At 34.4% G+C, this 21537-nt stretch overlaps 1 pseudogene; it reads right to left on the bottom strand.

Annotated features, from left to right (window-relative positions):
* Window positions 1-10040, bottom strand: part of LOC143404235 (vomeronasal type-1 receptor 90-like) — a 39061-nt pseudogene extending 29021 nt beyond the window's left edge.
* Between the last annotated feature and the right edge of the window lie 11497 nt (window positions 10041-21537).

Raw genomic sequence — 21537 nt, 5'->3', positions numbered from 1 at the left:
CAGTCTCCTCAACATAGTGAGGTGCTAAGCAACTTAGCAAGGCCTGTCTCAAAATAAAAAAATTAAAATGGCTTGGGATGTGGCTCCATGTTTAAGCTCCCTTCAGTCAACTCCTAGAACCAAAATAAGATTTTAAAACATCATTATTCCTCCACACAGGCTGTAAATTTTGGGGGAAATGTAAGGACTAATGTATATAAAGAAGTGGGAATAGGGCTTGATACATAGTAGGATAGAAACCCCTGGAAGCTAGATTTACCATCAAGCTTTGGGTTTTGGATCAGAGTACATGGGAGACTCTATGGCTCCCCAGTGCCTGTCATTTGTGAGAAACTTGTATTTGCTGCAATTCAGTAGAATTCTAGTGTTGTTTGGGGTTATATGTTTGATTTTTTTTGAAATTAAGTCCTGATAACAGTGAACATTTTAAATATGCAATCTAGTGACATTGACAATATTGCTGTGTAATCACCATATTCAACTTCTTTCTAGCCTTTTAGTCACTACAAAAGAAAACCATGTTTCCATTAAGCAAAAACTCTCCCATCTGCCCTCCCAGGCCCAGACAACTGCATTTTCAGTCTGCAAAGGTACACATCCTAGGTATTTCACATGAATGAAATTATACTCTCTCTATATATTTTTATTTTGGTTTTATTTACTTAGTTTAATATTTCTGAGATTCATATATGTAGTAGCATATATCAGCATTGCTTTGGTTTATATAGTCATGGGCACATGCACAGTGCACATTTTCATTATCCACTTATTTGTTGATAGACATTTGGATTGTTTTCACCTTTTTGTGAGTTTATGAATTCTTCATCCATAATTTGTAAGAAACTTACTTACCTATTAGAGTTGGTGAGAATGATGCTTTTAGAAACATTCATATACAAGTGTTTGAGTGTCTGTTTTCCAGGTCATTTGAGTATAGAGCTGGGAGTAGAGTTGGTGAGTTATGTGACAATTTTATGTATGAATCATCAAACTGCTTTCTGTCCATAGTGTATGTCATTTCACAATTATAGCAGAAATTTATGGGAATGGCAATTTCTTGACTTTGTCACCAACTGCTGTTATGTTTCCTGCATTTTCAGTTCTTTATTAAATTGAGCTGGCCTGCTGGGTTTAAACTGGTATCTCATTTTTTTTTTATCTTTTTAAAAAAGTCTTGGCTACATGGGGAGTTGAAGATGTAACTCTGTGGCAAAACACTAGCTTAGTCTGCTCCTGGTCCTTTGAGTCCCAATACTACACACACAAAAAATAAATCACAGGGATGTGAACCCAGGGGCACTCTCTTACTGAGTTAATCCATATCTTTTCTTTCTTTCTTTCTTTCTTTCTTTCTTTCTTTCTTTCTTTCTTTCTTTCTTTCTTTCTTTCTTTCTTTCTCTCTCTCTCTCTCTTTCTTTCTTTCTTTCTCCTTCCTTCCTATCTTTCTTTCTTTCTTTCTTTCTTTCTTTCTTTCTTTCTTTCTTTCTTTCTTTCTTTTAACTTAAGGCAGTCTGTCAAAATTGAGAAGTTTGGCTTCCAACTTGAAATTTTCTTGTCCTGGCCTCTCAAGAAGATGGGGTTATGGGTGTGTTTCTGGCTGCTAAACTATTTGTGAAAAACAAAGCATTATGTAGCAATTTTTTTGAAAATAAAAGGGAAAATTTATATGAAATATAATTTCACTAAAAGAACTCTAAAGAAATATAATACAGGAACACACAAGCACTAGGTGTCGCTGCTCTGGACCATCTTCACAGAACTGGTTGCTATATTTGTATATATACTAACTGTGGTAGTTAGACACTTGCTTCTTTCTTTCTAGATTTCTCCATGTGTACCATTATCAAGCTATGCAAGTTCACATCATTGTCTCTGACCATGATGAACTGTAGCAGGCTCAGTCTAGATTTCCATTTTGACTCTTTTTGTTTCTTTGATTTTTTTGATCTCATAGATTTTATTTCTTTATTTTTGCATTACAATTCTTAATACACCATTATACCATATTTTATCATATCTCTGATTATAAATAAGGTATGTTGACACCAAATTCACACCTTCATACATGTATTTTGTATAATGATGAGGGTCTCCTTTCACCTTAATTTGCTGTCCAACAGCACACAGCCTAGTTCCAACTAGCCACCATATGCATATTTGTTTCATTTTAGTAGCAGTTCATAAATTCTCTTCAATGCTTCTTTTTATTGATTTTTTAAAAATGACAGAAGAATGCATTACAATTCTTATTACACATATATACAACACAATTTTCCATATCTCTGGTTGTATATAAAGTACTTCCTTACCTATTAGAGTACAGTGTTGATACACATTAACTCAGATCTTATCTAGAGTCTCATAATTTCCATTTCAAACAGTGGTAAAAGTTCCTTACCTCACTTTCTTTTTAAGTTCTTATTTTCATTTACTTACATTAGAGTTCAGGCTTTGTAAAATGAATTTCATTGTTTTGAAACATGGAAGGTATTCATTTATGTGTCATCCCAGCACAGTACAAAAAATATCCTTCACTTTAAAAGTGAACTTGGTATTTTGTTGTTGTTGTTGTTGTTATTGTTGTTTCTGGGGTTTTTTATTTGTTTGTTTTTGAGACAGAGTCTTGCTGTGATGCCCAGTCTGGTCTCACACTGGTGAGTTTATGCTCAGCTTCTTGAACATCTGGGACTGCAGGCACAGGATTCCAGGCCACATCCAATTTTAATCCAAGGGTTGCTATTTTGTTTAATTCAGAAAAACAGTAGTCTTATGTCTACTTAATATTGTCTCCTCAATAATGTTGTATAAGTGAAATAAAAGAAGTATCCTTTTAATCCTGGCTTCTGTCACTTAGTGAAATGCTTTTAAGTTTCATTTTTGAACAAATAAACAGGCTATATTTTTGGGGTTTTCAATGGAATTTTTTTTGGAAGTACATTTACTTCTCCATTAATTTGAAAAATAGTGTTTGTATTTCTTCCAGTTTACAGTGTTCAATAATGAAGCTGCTGTCATCACTTGCATATGTAGCAGTGGTCCACCTCATGCTTTGATTATAACCCATACCACAGTGCCACTGAGACTTCTTTTGAGATAGACATGGCTTCCTTTTGTCTTTCCCCCACTCCCACTTCTTTTCCTGAGTGTAGCGAACAAGATTAAGTTTTCCCATACTGGAGCCAGACAACTTTGAGCACACATCCACTACAGGAACCAAGGAATTCATGCTTTAGGGATGCCACCAGAATATCTAAGAAATGGCATTTCCCAAATTAAGAAATGAATCATAATTCTCATAGAAGAAGTATCTAGCAGGCAGCCTTTAAATACTTTTTTTAAAAATAATGTTTATTCTGCCATTCAGGTGGTGGGTATGCCTCTAATCCCAGAAGTTCAGGAGACTGATGCAGGAGGATCATGAGTTCAAACCTAGGGAAGTGCTAAGCAGCTCAGTGAGACCCTGTCTGTAAATAAAAATACATAATAGGGCTGGAGATGTGGCTAAGTGGTTGTGTGCCCCTGAGTTCACTCTCCAGTACCCCAAATCAAAACAAAACCTTGTTTTCTGTGATGAGTAGAATCACAGCCTCTATGACTGGAGTTCCCTGTGCTCTCCTTTGTTAGCGAAGCAATAGTATACCTGCTTTTCCTTATTTTAAGATCCATGTCTTCATTATTAAATTGGTCTTAGGGATAAGAATTAAACCTTCAGTAACCATTTCTGTGGGCTTTAGTTTACAAATAATGTGTGTAAAATCTGAAAGTGTGATTGCTAGATCATATGGTAGCTTTATTAAGAATAAAATCTGCAGTGCTCTTTCCCCAGAAGACTGTACATGGCATCTCAGTAACAATCAAGGGTCCATCCTGAGCTCTGCAACCAACCAGTATTCTTTGCTATTGAGCTTTGTGTGAGTGTATGTTATTTATGTGTGATTATTGGCATCTTCTAGTACTTTTGAATTTCTTCCCTCAGTGACATGTGCTGTTGAGCATCTTTTCAGACATCTTGATGCTGTGTCTAGAGCTTATTTGATGAAGGATATCCTTTCCACATATTCTTCTCTTCTCCTCCACTTCTCCTTCTCTGCAACTCCTGTGGCTCAGCATCCCATCATTTCCAGTAGTTGGACATGATCATTAATTAAAGCAGTGCTATTGTGTATTTTGATGATTTTGTTATTTAGAAGGTATATATGTGCAAACTTTTTACAAGTTACCCGAACCAGTCCTTAAGTTTTAGTTGTTTCTTAGGTCAAAACTTTAAAGGCAATAATTACCAGAGAGGAGCAATGATATTAGGAGGCAGTAGATTATGACATTACAGCATTTCACAGAGTTATCATTTGAAATATTCAATGCCATAAAATATTGACTTCTATTTAGAAAAGTAACTCTGTTGTCTTTTTTACTTTTTCTGATTAAAACAATACTACAAATACATAATTTTCATAGAATGAATTATTAAGGCCAATAATTTTCCATCTAGTCCTCTACAATTTTAATTTGACATTTTGACCTCACGTAAAATATGTTACCAAGAAAATGAAGAACCTGTCAATACATGAGGCAGTGTACCCTTATAAGACTGAGAAGCACAGACATCTGCTTAAAAAAAAGCCCTCCTCCTTCTCCAGATAAATTACAAGGTGGCACACACCTGTAATCCCAGCTACTTGAGACATTCAGGCAAGATGATTGAAGTTTAAAGAGAGTCACAAATAATGTAGCAAGGCCCTAAGCATCTTATTGAGACCCTGTATCAAAATAAAAAAATGCAAAGGGCCTGGGATGTGGCTCAGTGGTTAATCGGAGCTGGGTTCAATCACTGCTAGGTTCAATCCCTGGCCAATCAAAAAACCAAAAATGTTACTTGAACCCAATTCATTAAAAAGCCTTAAAACTGTTAGGAGATTCTAAAAATTATTTTTTTGGAATACTTTGGATCATGACATGTAAAATAATTTTTATTTAAGAGTTTTTTCACAGATGCTTATAAGGTTACTGAAAACATTTTTTATATATATATAATTCTCTCTCTTTTTTTTTTTGGTGCTTGGGTATTTGAACCCAGGGCCTCATGCATGCCAGGCAAGCACTTTACCACTGAGCCACATCCCCAGTGCAATTCTCATTCTTTTTTAAAATGCATTTTTATTAGTTTTAATCAGTTGTACATGAGAGTAGATAGATCTTCAATTCATTGTACACAAATAAAGCAGTATTTTTTACTTCCCTGGTTGTACATGAAATAGATTCACATCATTCTTGCAATCCTACACGTACCTAGGGTAATGATGTCCATCTCATTTCACCATTTTTTCTATTCCCTCCAAATTTCTTCACTCATCTCATGACTCCCCACCCCATTGTGGATTAGCATACACTTATCAGAGAAAACTTTCAGTCCCCCCTTTTTTTAAGATTGTGTAATTTTGCTTACCATGGTATTATCCATCTCCATCCATTTACCTGCAAGTGCCATAATTTTATTTTCCTTTAATGCTAAGTAATGTTTCTTTGTGTATATGAGCCACATTTTCTTTATCTATTCATCTATTTTTATTTATTTGAATTGGTTATACATAATAGCAGAATGCAATTCAATTCATATTACACATATAGAGCACGATTTTTCATGTCTCTGGCTATACACAATGTAGCATAACACCATTCATGTCTTCATACTTGTACTTAGGGTAATGATGTCCATATCATTTTACCACTTTTCCTGCCACAATCCCCCCTACCTTACCATTCCTCTCCTTTGCTCTATCTAAAGTTTGTCTATTTCTCCCATGTTCCCCACCATCCCCGTTATAAATCAGCATCCTTATATCATAGAAAACATCCAGCATTTGCTTATTTGTGATTGGCTTAATTCACTTAGCATTATATTCTCCATTCATTTACCTGCAAATGCCATAATTTTATTCTCTTTTAATGCTAAGTAATATTCCATTGTGTATATCCATTCATGTCCTAAAGGACATCTGAGTTCGTCTCACAATTTATCTATTGTAAATTGTGCTTTTATAAATATTGGTGTGGCTGTGTTCCTATAGTATAATGTTTTTAAGCCCATTAGGTATAGACCAAAGAATGAGATAGCTGGGTCAAATGGTAATTTCATTCCCAGTTTTCCATGGAATCTCCCTACTGCTTTCCATATTAGCTGCACCAATTTGCAGTCCCAACAGCAATGTTTGAATATTCAGTTTTCCACACATTCTTGTCAACACTTATTGTTGTTTTTATTCTTTTTAAATATTTTTATTAGTTGTTCATAGACCTTTATTTTATTTACTTATTTATATGTGCTGATGAGAACCAACCCAGTGCCTTGTACATGCTAAACAAGCTCTCTACCACTGAACCACAACCCCAGTCCTTATTTTTATTCTTAATAGCTGCCATTCTGACTGAAGTACTTTTGCTTAGCATTTTTCTAATTGCTAGGGATGTTGAATATTTTTCATATATTTGTTGATAAATTGTGTATCTTCTTCTGAGAAGTGTCTGTTCAGCCCCTTATCACATTTATTGATTGAGTTGTTTGTTATTTGGTTTTAAGAATTTTATGTTCTTTATCTCTTGGTGCTCTATCTGACATGCCTGTGGCAAAAATTTGCTCCCAAAATGTAAGCTGTCTCTTCACCTTATTTATTTTTTTTCTTTTACTGAAAGGAACATTTGTACTTTGAATCCATCCCATTTATTGATTCTTAATTTTATTTCTTGCTCTTTAGGAGTCTTGTTAAGAAAGTCAAGCCTAATTTGACATGAAAATGATTTGGGACTACTTTTTTCCTATTAGGTGTGGAGTCACTGGTCTATTTACTAGGTCCTTGATAAACTTTGTTATTTATTGTACATGGTTAGAGATAGGGGTTTAATTTTATTTTGCTCCTATGGATTTCCAGTTTTCCCAACACCATTTGTTGAAGAGGCTGTCTTTTTGCCAATGTATGTTCTTTGTCACTTTGTCAAATATGAAATACCTGTATTTATCTAAGTTTGTCTTTCTGTCTTCTATTCTGTGCCATTGATCCACATGTATATTTTTGGTGAAAATACCATGCTTTTTTGTTACTATATCTTTGCAGTATAGATTAAGTTATGTATTGTGATACCCCTTGTTTCACTCTTCTTCCTAAGAATTGCTTTGGCTCTCCTGGGTCTCTTAATTTTCCAAATGAATTTCATGACTGCTTTTTGTATTTCTATAAGAAATAATATTTGGATTGTAATTGGAATTACATTGAATCTGTATAGAACTTTGGGTTGTATGGGCATTTTGACAATTTTGACTTAGCTTATCGAAGAGCATGGGATACTTTTTTTTTTTGAGGCTCTTGTGAATGGGATACATTTTCCTAATTTCTCTTTCAGAGGATTTATCATTGATGTGTACATATGCATTTGGTTAATGGGTATTTATTTTATATTCTGCTACTTTGCTGAATTTATTTATTAAGTCTAGAAATTTTCTGGTGGATTTGTTTGGATCCTCTTAGTATAGAATCTTGTTATTGGTAAATAATGGTAGTTTGAGTTCTTCTTTTCCTATTTGTAGTTCTTTAATTTCCTTTGTCTATCTAATTTCTCTGTCTAGAATTTCAAGAACTATGTGGAATAGAAACTCTCTTTAAGGGTATATTTTTATATTTGAATTTTTTGAGGGTACATTATGATAACTCAGTACATGTATATAAGCTGTAAAATCAGACAATAGGAATAAGTATTTTAATCTCTTCAGCTGTTATTCTTTTTTTGTTTTTGGAATTTTAATTTAATTTTACGTTTTTCAATTTAATTTTAAGTTGTTTTAACCAATAGTCCCCCTACTGTGCCAAAGTTATTGACACAAAGTGATTTCTCCATTCTGTTTTTATACCCCTCCATGAACTCTTTCCACTTGTCCTCTACTTGCTCTCCAATTTTCTGGTGACCACCATTCCATTCTGCTCTACTAGAACTACTTATTGTTTCCTACAAATGAATGAGAACATGTGGTGTCTGTCCTTCTGTAATGGGTATATTTCACTTAATATAAAGAAGGTCTTTGGGCAACTTTTTTTATGGTAAAGTGCACATGACAGAAAATTTACCATTTTGATCCTTTTTTTATTCCAAAAGCTTTGTTTTATTTGTTGTTTTAGATATGCATGGCAATAAGTATATATTATATTATACATATATGAGGTGCCACCCATTTAAATTTGGGACCCATTCTTGTGATTGAACTTTGTATTGCTCTCTAAAAGTGCAGGTCAGACTCAGCAAGCACATTCATACTGTTGTGAAAATATTCATAATCCATCTCTAGCACTTTTTCTTCTCAAACTATTGTGTTGCTGTCCAATTAGAGCACCCCACTGACTCACTTTCTCAGACCCTGGTAACTATCATTCTATTTTCTGTCTATATAGGTTTCTACTCTCAGTTCCACTTTCTACATTAAAATAAGACAGCATTGGATAATTTGTGACTGATAGGTCACTTGCAATAATGTCTTCAAAGTTCACTAATTACTACTTCGGGCTTTTTTTTGTTCCAGGCTAAATTATATTCCATAGTATGTCCAGGCCATGTTTTACTTATACATTCCTATGATTTGGGGCATTGATGTTTCCACCAGGATTTGTCATTAATAAGTCTACTCTGAGCTCTGGTGTACATATGATAATGTACATTCAATTATTTTTAACAGACAATAAAATAAAAGTTAACAGAAAAGGCATTAATTCTTGGCACAAATTATTGACATTTTTGTTAGGAACAATATAGCTCCTTTAAGCACTTATTAAAAAGTGATATAAACTCTTAATGTGTTTATAATAGATAACTCAGATCATGAAGGTGAGACTCATAAGAATTTCTTGCTTACACCAAGCAAATAAGTTGGGTCCTTATGTTAAACTCAAAAAGGTAAAACATTGACATTTCTATAATATATTTGTTACTCACATGTCTCAAAGTAATAGATTTAACCCAACATGCATATGTTCATAGTCTCTTAATCCAGAGAGCATATATTCTATGCTGTGATTTATTTTTCAAAAGCCAGTGTATTGGCAGGCTAGGGAAACTTATCTATCATCAGTAGTTAAATATGTTCTATCTTCACCAAGAAAGATTTCCAGAGGTTAATAATGCGTTTTCAGTACAGATTAGCAGCCAAGGGCATGTTGTGGCATAGCCATTGCCCACCATCAAATGGATATAATAACAGACAGGATCATTGCTCCACATAGTTCTTGAGGAGGAGAAGATGCTGTCCAAACAGTACATGAGCCCAAAGAAGCTCATAAGCAATAGGATGGTCCAGGTGGCCCTCTGTACAGGGGATGCTTTTAGAGAAAGGCTGGTGTTGTGAAGGTGCTGAAAGTGCCTCTTATGCCTGCACAAGAGAACTACCATATATCCACTCGAGAGAGCCATAAGTCCTATAAGAAATACATCCGGAATATACCAAATACAGAAAATAAATACCTGAGGAAATAACTCATTTGTACAATTTTGCAGGGTTCAGTAATAAACACAATGACATTTGAGGTCACATTTGGAATGGCAGTAGAAGACAATGAGAAGTGGGTATTCAAGGACATGTAGAAGGCCCACAAGAAAACAAGAAAACAAAGGGTCTGCTGTGGGGATTTATGTTTAAATTTTGCCAAGCAGGAGCTTCTGGGGCTGAGGGTGATGGTCTGTAGGACACTAATCAGGCAGGTGGCACTAATAGAGAAGCCCCTGAAAAACCTATGCCAGTAGATTATGGATTTACATCTGATGTCATCCCAAAAGTCCTGAGACACAAAAATATTTGTAGCTGTGTACACCACAATTATCATCATCCCCAGGTGGATTAGGGCCAAGAGACCAATGATCAGGTCAATAGGCTTAAGCCTGTGCTGGACAAGAAATGTGAAGATGTGGAAGAGAAGAAGAATGGTGTTGCCTGAGATCCCAAGGCCAACTTCAGAGAAAAATGCACTTTTTATACCAATATAATTATATAGTTGGTAGTTCTTTTCCATCTTTTGGGGAAAGAATCATGTAGTATATTTCTAAGGAGAAAATGAAAAAAAAGACTTAATTCCAAATGCTGTCACCCCTTGAATCTCACCCTGTTCTATTACCATCAGAAAATGTGTGGATTCACCCCAACACACCTTTCTCACTTCAGCACTCAAGTCTCTCTGATGCTCTTCAGGTATCATTTTCCTGAATTATGCAATAATACTGTGGCTCCAACTGTGTATTAACTTTTTTATCCATTCAGAATTACCATGTGCTATTGAAAATAATTTTAGATTATAATCCTATCTTGAGGTTTTCTGGTATAGATCTTGACTTGTTTTTTTATCTTTCTCTTCTTAGTTAAGCTTTAAGTACACCTTGAAAGTTCTACAAATTTTGGGTTTTATACATGGGTATATTATTTCAGTGCCATCTTTATTTTGGTTTATTACCAGACCTAATATCTTCAATATATCAACTGAGCCAATATTAAGAATTACATACTCTAACACATTGTTTGAAATTTCACCTGAGATCTTCCATTACTTTCAAGTGTAATCTTAAGCAGTCTTTGATACTGAACACTGATCATCTCATCTACAAAATTTGGGCAGTAATATTACTTTAATTCTAGAGCTGTTATTTGTGCAGAAGATGAAGTTCCAAATATGAAGTGTTTGTAACATATAATGACCTTGAAAAATATTGGCCAGTATTTTTTAATTCTGCAGTTTCTCATGCATGTTACATGGAAAACTTAATTCAGTTATTTTAATAACTACTTCTCTTGCTGCCTGAAAATGTTTTATAATTTTGGAGCATGTTATCACTATCTGAACTAAGATTTTCGGTCATATTTTAGGACTGTGTTTGAATCCACAGTGTAGCCATCTATCTTATATGCATGTTAGTATCATCACCAGAATAGCTATCCTAAGTGATCCAAGTCCAGTTTCAAATACTAGTATCCTAAGTGATCCAAGTCCAGTTTCAAATACTAGTAAGAACATATTCTAATCTTTTCTACTCAGTCATCTGAAATCAGGGTCATAATTAATGTCATGGATAAAAATACATACTCAGTTCAATTGTAAGAATTTTATTAAAAAATAATTTTACCCAAGCCTGAAAGATGAGTCTTCAAAAGAGTCTCATTACCTCTTCCAGGAAACAAGCAACTTTTCAGTTCAGAGGCCCAAAAATGAATTTGATATAGAAAATTTGATGTTAAACTACCAATGAGATATTTCCTATATAAACATGTTGTGCTTTAATTCAAGTGCCTGAAATAGTAAGTATGTCTTCTAAATCATTTCCAGCCATATATTAAAAAAATAAATGACATCATAAAATCCTGCATGTAAGGCTAAATCGTTTCATGGCTCTTTACAACATGTAAATCTATCAGTCAAGATACTAAGGCTGGGTGCAGTGGTGCAAGACTCTAATCCCAGTGACTCTGGAGGCTGAAAGAGGAGAATTGCAAGTTCAAAGCCAGCCTTAGAAAAAAAATGAGGTGCTAAGTAACTGAGTGTGATCCTGTCTCTAAATAAAATACAAAATAAGGCTGGAGATGTGGTTCATTCAGTATTTGAGTTCCCCTGAGTTCAATACCCAGTACCAAAATAAATAAATAAATAAATTAATTAATTTTTAAAAAGATACCAAGAGAAACTAAGAAAAGCTAAATACTCATGAATATGGAATACCATGAAAAATTTGAGTTTATGTAGATATTTGGTTAAAACATTGAAATGTTGATTTTTGTTTATTTTATTTGGAATCTAGTAATTTACTTGGATCTGGGATCCAGAATTATAATCACAACATGTGTAAATATTGTGTTGTGATCAAATTAGGTCAATTTCCATTTTTTTTAAAGTTCTCATTTTTATGTTGGAAACCTGTAAACGCTTTTCTGGTTATTTTGAATTTTATAAGCAATTATCATTGATGGCAACCACCCTATTGTACTTTAAATCCTGAGTTACTTTTCACTCTTAACTTTTTTTGGCATTCCTTGTCCACCATCTATCTCATTCTATTTCTAATAAGAGATATAGGACACTTTTCTCTTCTCAGTTTCTGTATGATGAAATTTTCAGGTTCAATGTATGAGTACCAATGTGCAATATTTGTGGAAAATGAAAACTGTCTACCACCATGAGCAAAGGACAATTTTTCCCCAAGCAATTATCAGGAAAATTTACAAAATTTGATCCATTCACTCATTTAGTGTTTTGCAGTTGTTTTCCATTATAATTCCAGGAAAAAAAATTAGAAAGATATACATCATATGTCCATATGTATCCAAGCTTTTATGGATTACATTTGATCACTAGTACTGGGTTCTCTTATTTTTTTAACATCAGCATACATGTAAATGCCATATGCCTATTCTTATCAATTATTTTACACAAATCAAATATTTATGGGTATTTTACACTGTAAGTACAAAGAGATTCACATTTAAATAACTTTTAAAAATTGTTTTAGGCCACTCACAGGAGTCTGAGACAGGAGGATACCAAATTAAAAATCATCCTCAATAAATTACCAGGGCCCCAAGTCACTTAGTGAGAGCCTGACTCAAAATAAAAAGTAGAAAGAATTGGGTATGTTGCTGAGTTATTAACCCTAATCCTGGGTACAATCTCTAGTAACAAAAAAAAGTCTTGAAATTTCTTCCCTCAATAGGAAAAAAATTGTATTATAAAAACAAAATTCCTTTCTCTCATATCATTTCTGTGACATACAGGATCTGCTTTACCTCATTTTAAACATTTGAGCCTTATAAAAACAAGCATTAAAATACTGATTGATTAAAACTTTTGAATCACCTGTGTCTCAAGTCATTGGATGACATTAAGTTCAGTGTGACTGAGGAATCTGCAGGCCTGCGAACAGCAGTAATGAAAACCAGGTGTGAACAGAGCCATGAATTTACAATAACACTCCAGAATGTATGGATTTTTTTTTTAGTTCATTGTCTTGAAAACAGTGAAAAATTGTTTTCTGAAAGTGAATTTCTGTATTAGTAACAGGAAAAATTTAGACTGTTTCCTAATATATGCATGAAAGAAAGGGACTCAATTTGATGTGATCCTAAGCACAACTATGCTATCTCCATGTAATGCCCAGAGAAACCCCAGAAAAATACTTTTCTAATTATCCTGATATCTCCAGTTTTGAACCAAAATCACATCAGTAAATGCTGCATATAAAATATATGTATGATTAAAATTATATAAATAAATCATAGTGGTATTGTAACAAAAGTTCTATAGTGATGCCCATGCTGACGTACCATTGTTGTTAGAAAGCATCCTGAGGAACAGGGACCATTCTTAGGGAGAAGTTAACAGAAATCCTTCAGCACAACTTTCCTTCTGTGATTCACCACACTCATGCCTGGAACAGCACAGACTAGGAGATTGCAGGGCAGAGCACAATCTTTCTGACATCAGTGGGGTGATCTGAAAAATAGTCCTCAATAATGGTTTTAGGAGTGATGCTGACAGCTTGGTAACTAGATGCCCTCTTTTAACAGGTGTTAATATTGTGCTTTATGCACTGGAGAAATCAAGATGCCCTGTCTTGACATCCTGTATGTAAGCATGTGTAAATCACAGTGAATCTAACATGAATTTCTGAAATAGGTCACATTTGAAACATCCACATCTGGTAAGAGAAAGGAAAGGCTAAATGAGTAGATGAGAAAAAGAGATCACACATGGAAAAAAAAATGTCTAAAACCTTCAGAACTTTCATTTGTTTGAGGTGATATTGAAGACTGGGGGTCCCTCATGGTTAAGATTTCCTTTAATATCTAGATCAAGAAAGCTGTCATGTTAGAGAGTGTGCAAACGTGCAATCACCAAATCATGGGTGGCTTATGATACATGCATCATCATACATCTACCCCCAAACTAGTGAGAACTCCTCAGCCAATGGACATGATCTAAAGATCAAGACAGAAGTAGAGAGAATTAAAGGAGGAGGATGACCCTCTGCAGATTCCACTGCAACTTTGGGGCTCTTGGAACCTTCTGGGTGTGCAGATTCCAGGGTGAAAGAGTGAAGGGAGCCCACATCTGTTCTCTCATCTGCAGTGTGAGCATCTCCCTGCCTCTCTCTTAGGGATGAGATGACAAAAGAATCCTATTACTTACTCAGCACTTAGCTATGCATGTGCAGACCCACATGTTTTGGATCATCATTACCACAGAGCACAGCTTCACCACTGTTGCCAATCCTTCCCCATCTCCATCTACTATTCACTTAAGGTAAAATTGGGCAAAAGGGATGAGGCAGGTGAGATTAGTGCTACTTCAAGCAAGTGGGTTTGGGACTGAGGTAAATGTATGCAGAACTTTCTATATTGTGGCACTACTTGTGCAGGAAATCTATGAAAAGCACTAGGGCGAGATGATAGGCATCTCAGGGAATGCAAAAACCATCACCCAGCAGATGTTAGTCCTATGGGCACATCTGATGTAAAGTTCACAAACACCAGCAATATGATTAGAAAAAGCCTGTGCAATATGTTGGCAAATGATTTGCAGCTATTTGTGAAAAATAGAGGTGAGAATTATCAGTTGCTTTTGTAAATTGTCGGGGTTGTAAAATTCAGGGTTCACACTTACAGCTATGATATTTATATTTCCAATATTTAAATTTTCTGCAGATAAAAGCCACTATAAGACAAAGTGTATTTTTAAAGTAAATAAACAGGAAGCCCCAGAGGTGCTTCTTCACAGATCCTAAGGTAACATTAGTGGAAAAAAAAATCAGAAGTCCTGCAGAAGAGTCCTTCTCCCTGATTGATGTAGTGATGGGAGTTTTCAGTCCTGCTTTCCAGATCAAAAGTTTTGGCTTTCCTTTCTCTTCTTGTTCTTTGTGCCTTAGTGACAGGAAAATGAGATAGATTCACATTTTCCTATTCATGCAAAAAACATAAAAATTGAATTTAGGAAAAAAATCTGAAAGTTAGGTACTGCTACCAGGGTAGGATGGGATTTAAGTGACCTAAAAGTTTCTCTAAACAAAATCAAATTGAAACATTTTCAATAGTGCAGAAATTGAAATACACACACACACACACACACACACACACACATATACACACACAGAGACACACACACATACATATATTTTCTCCAAACTATTGTGAATTATATTCCTGGGTGTTTTGGAGCCAGGAAAGGGAAACTACCAGCATATTCATTTGATTTTTTTAAATGTTTAATGAACTTCAAAATCTTGTTATCATAGTTCTCTCATGTGACATTTCCTAACTGATAGAATACAGAATTAGGACAATTTTAATTTGTTAAATTGCATTGAATGCCTAGGCTTCATGAGAAAATTCAAGTAGATATTTTATACTAGTGTGGGTTTTCCCTCAATGAAATTAGAACCTAAACATACTCCCTCATTTTCTTCTAAAGGCTTCAAAACTTAGTTCTTCAAACTATGAAAGTCACTTATATCAATGAGAGATCTATTTGATTTATCAAGATGATAGAAGCAAAATTATAAGTAATAAGAATGTTCAATTAAAACATGGATCTTTGATAATATATATACACATATAAGTGATTAGTATAAAGTTTCTAAAATTGATACCATATGTAAGTTTTTTTCACTGGAAGTCATTAAATTAAAAATAAATAAAAAAAACTAAAATTAATTGATAGTCCCTCTGAAAAATAGACTAACTTCAGGAGGATCTAAATTAAACAAACAAACTTTCTTAGAAGAAAATATCCTCATCACACCAAACAGAACACATTCCTCCTGGCTGTGTTAGAGTGTTGGTGCTGATATCTCCTCTGCAGCTTCTGGAAACCTCACTAACAGGCTCAACTTCCTTTCTTACACAGTCTTTCTATGACCATTGAAACACTAATTTGGCATCTGAGAAAACAGAGGTACTGTCACTAGGATTGTGGTTCAGTGGTAGGGTACTTGCCCAGCATGTGTGAGGCACTGGATTCGATTCTCAGCACTGCATATAAATAAATGAATAAAAAATAAAGGTCCATCAACATTTAAAAAAAAAAAAACAGAGGCACTTACTCAGATGGCTGAGGCAGGGGAGGACTCCATATAGCTGAGAAGAGCCAAAGAGTTGTAAGTGTTAAGGAGAAGATGTCTTTAAATCCTGCCTCTGCAGGCCTGTCATTTTAATAACTGTAGAAAAATGCATAGATCCCACTGGAGAACACAGAACTGTGGTGTCCCCAGTGGAACGTGTCCCCTGTTTCTTTTTTTTTTAATTATTGTAATAATTTTAATTATCATAACAAATAGGAAGCTTCAGTACATTTTCATGGGTTTAACTGATATTTGCACTCTTCTTTCAGTTTTCCATGAGGGTCTTTGTAATACTTTTATACTGAACAGTTAGGTTTTACTATATAATTCATCTGCACTCAATACACTAAAGTTATATGCCTCTTATCCATCAAATTTAAATAATGTTTCCTTGCTTGTTTTGTTTCTATGGTTTTATAATATAAAAATACTTTAACTTTCAGGATTATAAATTCAAATCTCTAAATCACACTTGTGATAACTTTTTCAAATTTAGAAAGTCCTATGATGTTCAGGGATCATGAATGTTGTTTGTCCTTTATTTTATACCATATTACACACACACACACACACACCTAATGCGATTGGAATTTTAATGCATTCTATTACTTCACTTGAAGTTATATCCTACAGACATTATTAAATAATCCCCTACATTTCTCAAGATTATTTTTCATAATTCAACTCCTGTATATACCATGATCTACCTTAGATCTACTAATTCATTATATGAGTCTGCCACTTTTGATTCTTGAACAAAAACTATGATATTTTATTGGCTGAATTTTACAATGTGTTTTCATATATTTAGTGTCCTTAAATTCAGGGTTTTTAAGTATAAAATTAGGTTTTCATATGTTTAGGGTCTTTTTTTTAATTTTTTTTAATTTTTTTATTGTTGTTTGTTCAAAACATTACATAGTTCTTGATATATCATATTTCACATTTTGATTCAAGTGGGTTATGAACTCCCATTTTTACCCCGTATACAAATTGCAGAATCACATCAAATTTTACTTTCTTCTCTGGTGAATAACAGCAGTCCTGGGAGAGCTGAGCTCCAAAGTGTTTTCTAAGTTCCCTGGATGCATCTGGAGAGGGATCTTGACAGAGATCATGTCCTAATCAGGTTGAAAATTCCAGTTACTTTAATTTGGATCCTAAGATTAAATTAGTCCTAATCCCTTCCACAGTTTATGATCTCTCTATTTTCGTGAGGAATTCCTGGCACCATCTATGGTTCTCCAGTGGCTCTGAGAGTCACCTTGATACAGTGTCTCATGGACCCCACTTCTCCAGTTTGTTCTTATGCAGAGAACCTTGTTTCTAAGTAGAGTCAGCTCTGTGCACCATCATTTCAAAACTTGTATTCCTTTGTTTCAAGCTGTGAGTAAAATATAAAATCAATCTAAAAATGGATAATAAAAATGCAGAGATAGAGCTGAGGTCACAGGTTGAGGAGATAACAGGCAGATTGGACATAGCAGAGCTGAGACAGAGCACAACCTGGGAGTTTGCTCAAAGAATCTCAATGATCAGTCCCCTTCCTCACTAATGGAGGTAGAGGGGAGCCCTGTATTTTCTCTGAGATAAAGATGCAAAGTTAGAAACAGTCTCCTGTGTACTTTATATGAAGTTATATAAAGAATTAGAGACCAAATAAAGCCCTGTGACCTGAAGTGAAAAGAATGTACAATCATTATTGGCAGACCTAGTTATGTTCTAGATGTTGCAATCAGAAAATATTCTTTATGAATACATGAAGGGGCAATACAGGTGTGATAACAAATGAAAAAATAGTTATTTCTAGATTACTAGAAAATTAAAATGAACCAATTGCAAATATATACAATGACCACTGCATTGCTATAGGCTAAATTTCCCCATGAATAGGCCTAGGGAGGTTTGAAAATTGCAGAAGACAGTTACAAAAAATGCCAAAGCGTAAGTTATCCAGAGCCACATGAGAGGGAAATTTAATTTTTTATATATTTTTATTTTATTTTTAACCATTTAATTTATTTAAAATTTGTTGTATTTAGTTATAGATGACAGTAGAATGCATTCTGACAAATTGTACACAAATGAAACACAACTTCTCTTTCCTCTGGCTGCTCATGTTGCAGAGTTACACCAGTAGTGTAAATGCATATGTACAAAGGATAATAAGGTCTGTCACATTCTACTGAGCTTCCCATCTCCTCAGCCCCACCTTTCCTCTAACTTGTGTCTGCACAATTCAAAGTTCTTCATTCTTCCCTAGTCCTCCCATCATGAATCATCATCCATTTATCAGAGCAAACATCTGGCCTTTGGTGTTTTGGGAATGGCTTATTTTATTTAGTTTCATCCTCCAATTTCATTTATTTACCAGCAAATGCCATAATTTCATTCTTTGTTAATATTCCCTTATGTATATAAACCCTATTTTCTTTATCAAGTCATCTGGTAAGGGCTTCTAGATTTGTTCCATAGTTTAGCTATTGTGAATTGAGTTGCTATAGATATTGATATGGCTTCATCACCATAATATTCTGATTTTAGGTTCTTTGTGTACAAATAAAAGAATTGGATAGCTGGCTCAAATAGGAGTTCCATTCCAAGATGTTTTGTTTTGTTTTTTTTTTTTTAAGGAATCTTTATACTGCTTTCCTGAATGGTTGCTCCATTTTGCAGTCCCAACAGCAATGTATGCATGTGCATTTTCTCTACATCCTTGCCAAAAGTTATTGTTGCTTGTATTCTTGAAAATTGCCATTCTGACTGGAATGAGATGAAATCTTAAGAGTAGGTTTATTTTCATTTCTCTAATTGCTAGAGATGATGGACATTTTTAAAAAATATTTGTGAAGACACGTCTGTAAAATATATGTTCATTTCCTTAGTCCATTTATTAATCATTTATTTGATGTTTGCATTTTTTTAGTCCTTTATATATCCTGAAAATTTGTGCTCTGTCTGAGGTGCATGAGGTAAAGATTATTGCCCATTCTGTAGGCTGTCTGTTCATATTATTGATTTTTTTTTCTTTGCTGACATGAAGTTTTTAGTTTTATTTTATTACCTTTTTTAAAAAATTTTACTTTGTGTGCTTAAGGAGCCTTCTTAAGGAAAGCAGGTCCTAAGCCAACATGATGAGGATTTGGTCCTATGTTTACCTCTATTAACTACATGGTCTCTTTTCTAATGCCTAAGTCTCAGGTCCACTTTGAGTTTATTTTTATACAGAGTGAGATAAAGGTATAACTTAATTTTCCAGTCTTCCTAGCACTAGTTTTTGAAAAGGCTCTCTTTTCTCCAATGTATATTTTTGGCACCTTTGTCTAGAATGAGATAGCCATATTTATGTGGGTTTTTCTCTGGGTCATGTACTTTATACCCTTCAAATACAAGTCTTTTTGGTGACAATATCATGACATTTTTGTTACTATTGCTCTTTAGTATACTTTAATTTTTGATGTTGCTATGCATTCTGCTTCATTCTTCTTGATAAGGATTGCTTTGGCTATTCTGGCTCTCTTATTTTTCCAAATAAATTTCATGATTTTTTTCCTTGTTTTATAAAAAATTTCATTGGGATTTTAATATGCATTGCATTAAATATGTATAACAGTTTTGGTAACATGGCAGTTTTTACTATATTAATTCTACCTATCCAAGAGCATGATAGACCTTTCTATATTCTAAGGTCTTCTTCGATTTCTTCCTTTAGTTTTCATTGTTGAGGCCTTTCACCGATTTTGCTAAACTGATTTCTCAAATATTTTTGAGGCTAACATGATTAGTGTAATTTTTTAAATTTATCTTGCAATGGATTCATAGCTTATATATAGAAAAACACTTGCTGGTGAGGATGTGGGGAAAAGGGTACACTTGTACATTGCTGGTGGGACTGCAAATTGGGGTGGCCAATTTGGAAAGCAGTATGGAGATTCCTTGGAAAGCTGGGAATGGAACCACCATTTGACCCAGCTATTCCCCTTCTTGGACTATTCCCCAAAGACCTAAAAAGAGCATACTATAGGGATACAGCTACATCAATGTTCATAGAAGTACAATTTACAATAGCTAGAATGTGGAACCAACCTAGATGCCCATCAATAGACGAATGGATAAAAAAAAATGTGGCATTTGTACACAATGGAATATTACTCAGCACTACAAAATAACAAAATCATGGCATTTGCAGGGAAATGGATGGCATTAGAGAAGATTATGCTAAGTGAAGTTAGCCAATCTCTAAAAACAAAGGCCAAATGTCTTCTTTGATATAAGGAGGGTGACTCAAACCAGAGCAGGGAGGAAGAGCATGAGAAGAAGATTATCATTAAGCAGGGATAAGAGGTGGGAGAAAATGGGAGAGAGAAGGGGAATTGCATGGAAGATGGAAGAAGACCCTCATTGTTATACAAAATTACATAGAAGAGGATATGAGGGGAAAGGGGAAAAAAGAAATGAATTACAGTAGATGGGGTAGAGAGAGATGATGGGAGGGGAGGAGAGGAGGTATGGGAAGGGGATAGGAAAGGCAGCAGAATACAACAGGCACTAGTATGGCAGTATGTATAAACGTGGATGTGTAACCAAAGCGATCCTGCAATCTGTACACGTGGTAAAAATGGGAGTTCATAATCCACTTGAATCAAATCTATGAATTATGATATGTCAAGATCATTGTAATGTTTTGAGCAACCAATAAAAAAAGAAAAACACTTGATTTAAGGGTGTTAAATTTGTATTGCTACATTGCTGAATTCATTTATTAGTTCTAGAAGTTTTATGGTAAATTTGCATCTTCTAAATGTATAATTTTGTAGCTGGCAAATAGTCATATCTTGAGTTCTTCTTTTACTATTTGTATGCTTTAATTTCTTTTGTCTATGTGATTGTTTTGACTAGAGTTTCAAGGGTTTGTTGAATAAAAATGGTGAAAGAGGGCTTTCCTGTCTTGTTCCAGTTGAGGGAGGGAATGCTTTCTATTTTTCTACATTTAGAATGATGTTGGCCTTTGGCTTAACATAGATAGCTTTTAAAATGTTGAGGTATGTTTCTAGTATTCCTAGCTTTTCTAGTATTTTGAACATAAAGAGGTGCTGTATTTTGTCACCTGATTTTCCTGCATCTATTGAGATAATGATTCTTGTCTTTGTGTCTGTTTATATGATGTACCTTATTTATTGATTTTAATATATTGAACCAACCTTGCATCCCTGAGATAAACCCCACTTGATCATGTGCATTCTATTTGTAATATGGTTTTGTATACAGTTTGCCAGGATATTACTGAGCGAGGTTAGTAAACCTGGGATTAGGACCCACAAGGATAGCAGTAATGTGGAAACAAAGCAGAAAGGTGTTTTCTGAGATCCCTATGCCAGCCTGGGGATAAAAAAAATAAGGCAATATTTCTGGAAT

This window comes from Callospermophilus lateralis, chromosome 7, assembly GCF_048772815.1.
Source record: "Callospermophilus lateralis isolate mCalLat2 chromosome 7, mCalLat2.hap1, whole genome shotgun sequence".
NCBI classification, from domain to species: domain Eukaryota; kingdom Metazoa; phylum Chordata; class Mammalia; order Rodentia; family Sciuridae; genus Callospermophilus; species Callospermophilus lateralis.
The sequence above is the reverse complement of the archived record's forward strand: the minus strand, read 5'-3'. Positions and strand labels throughout refer to the sequence as shown.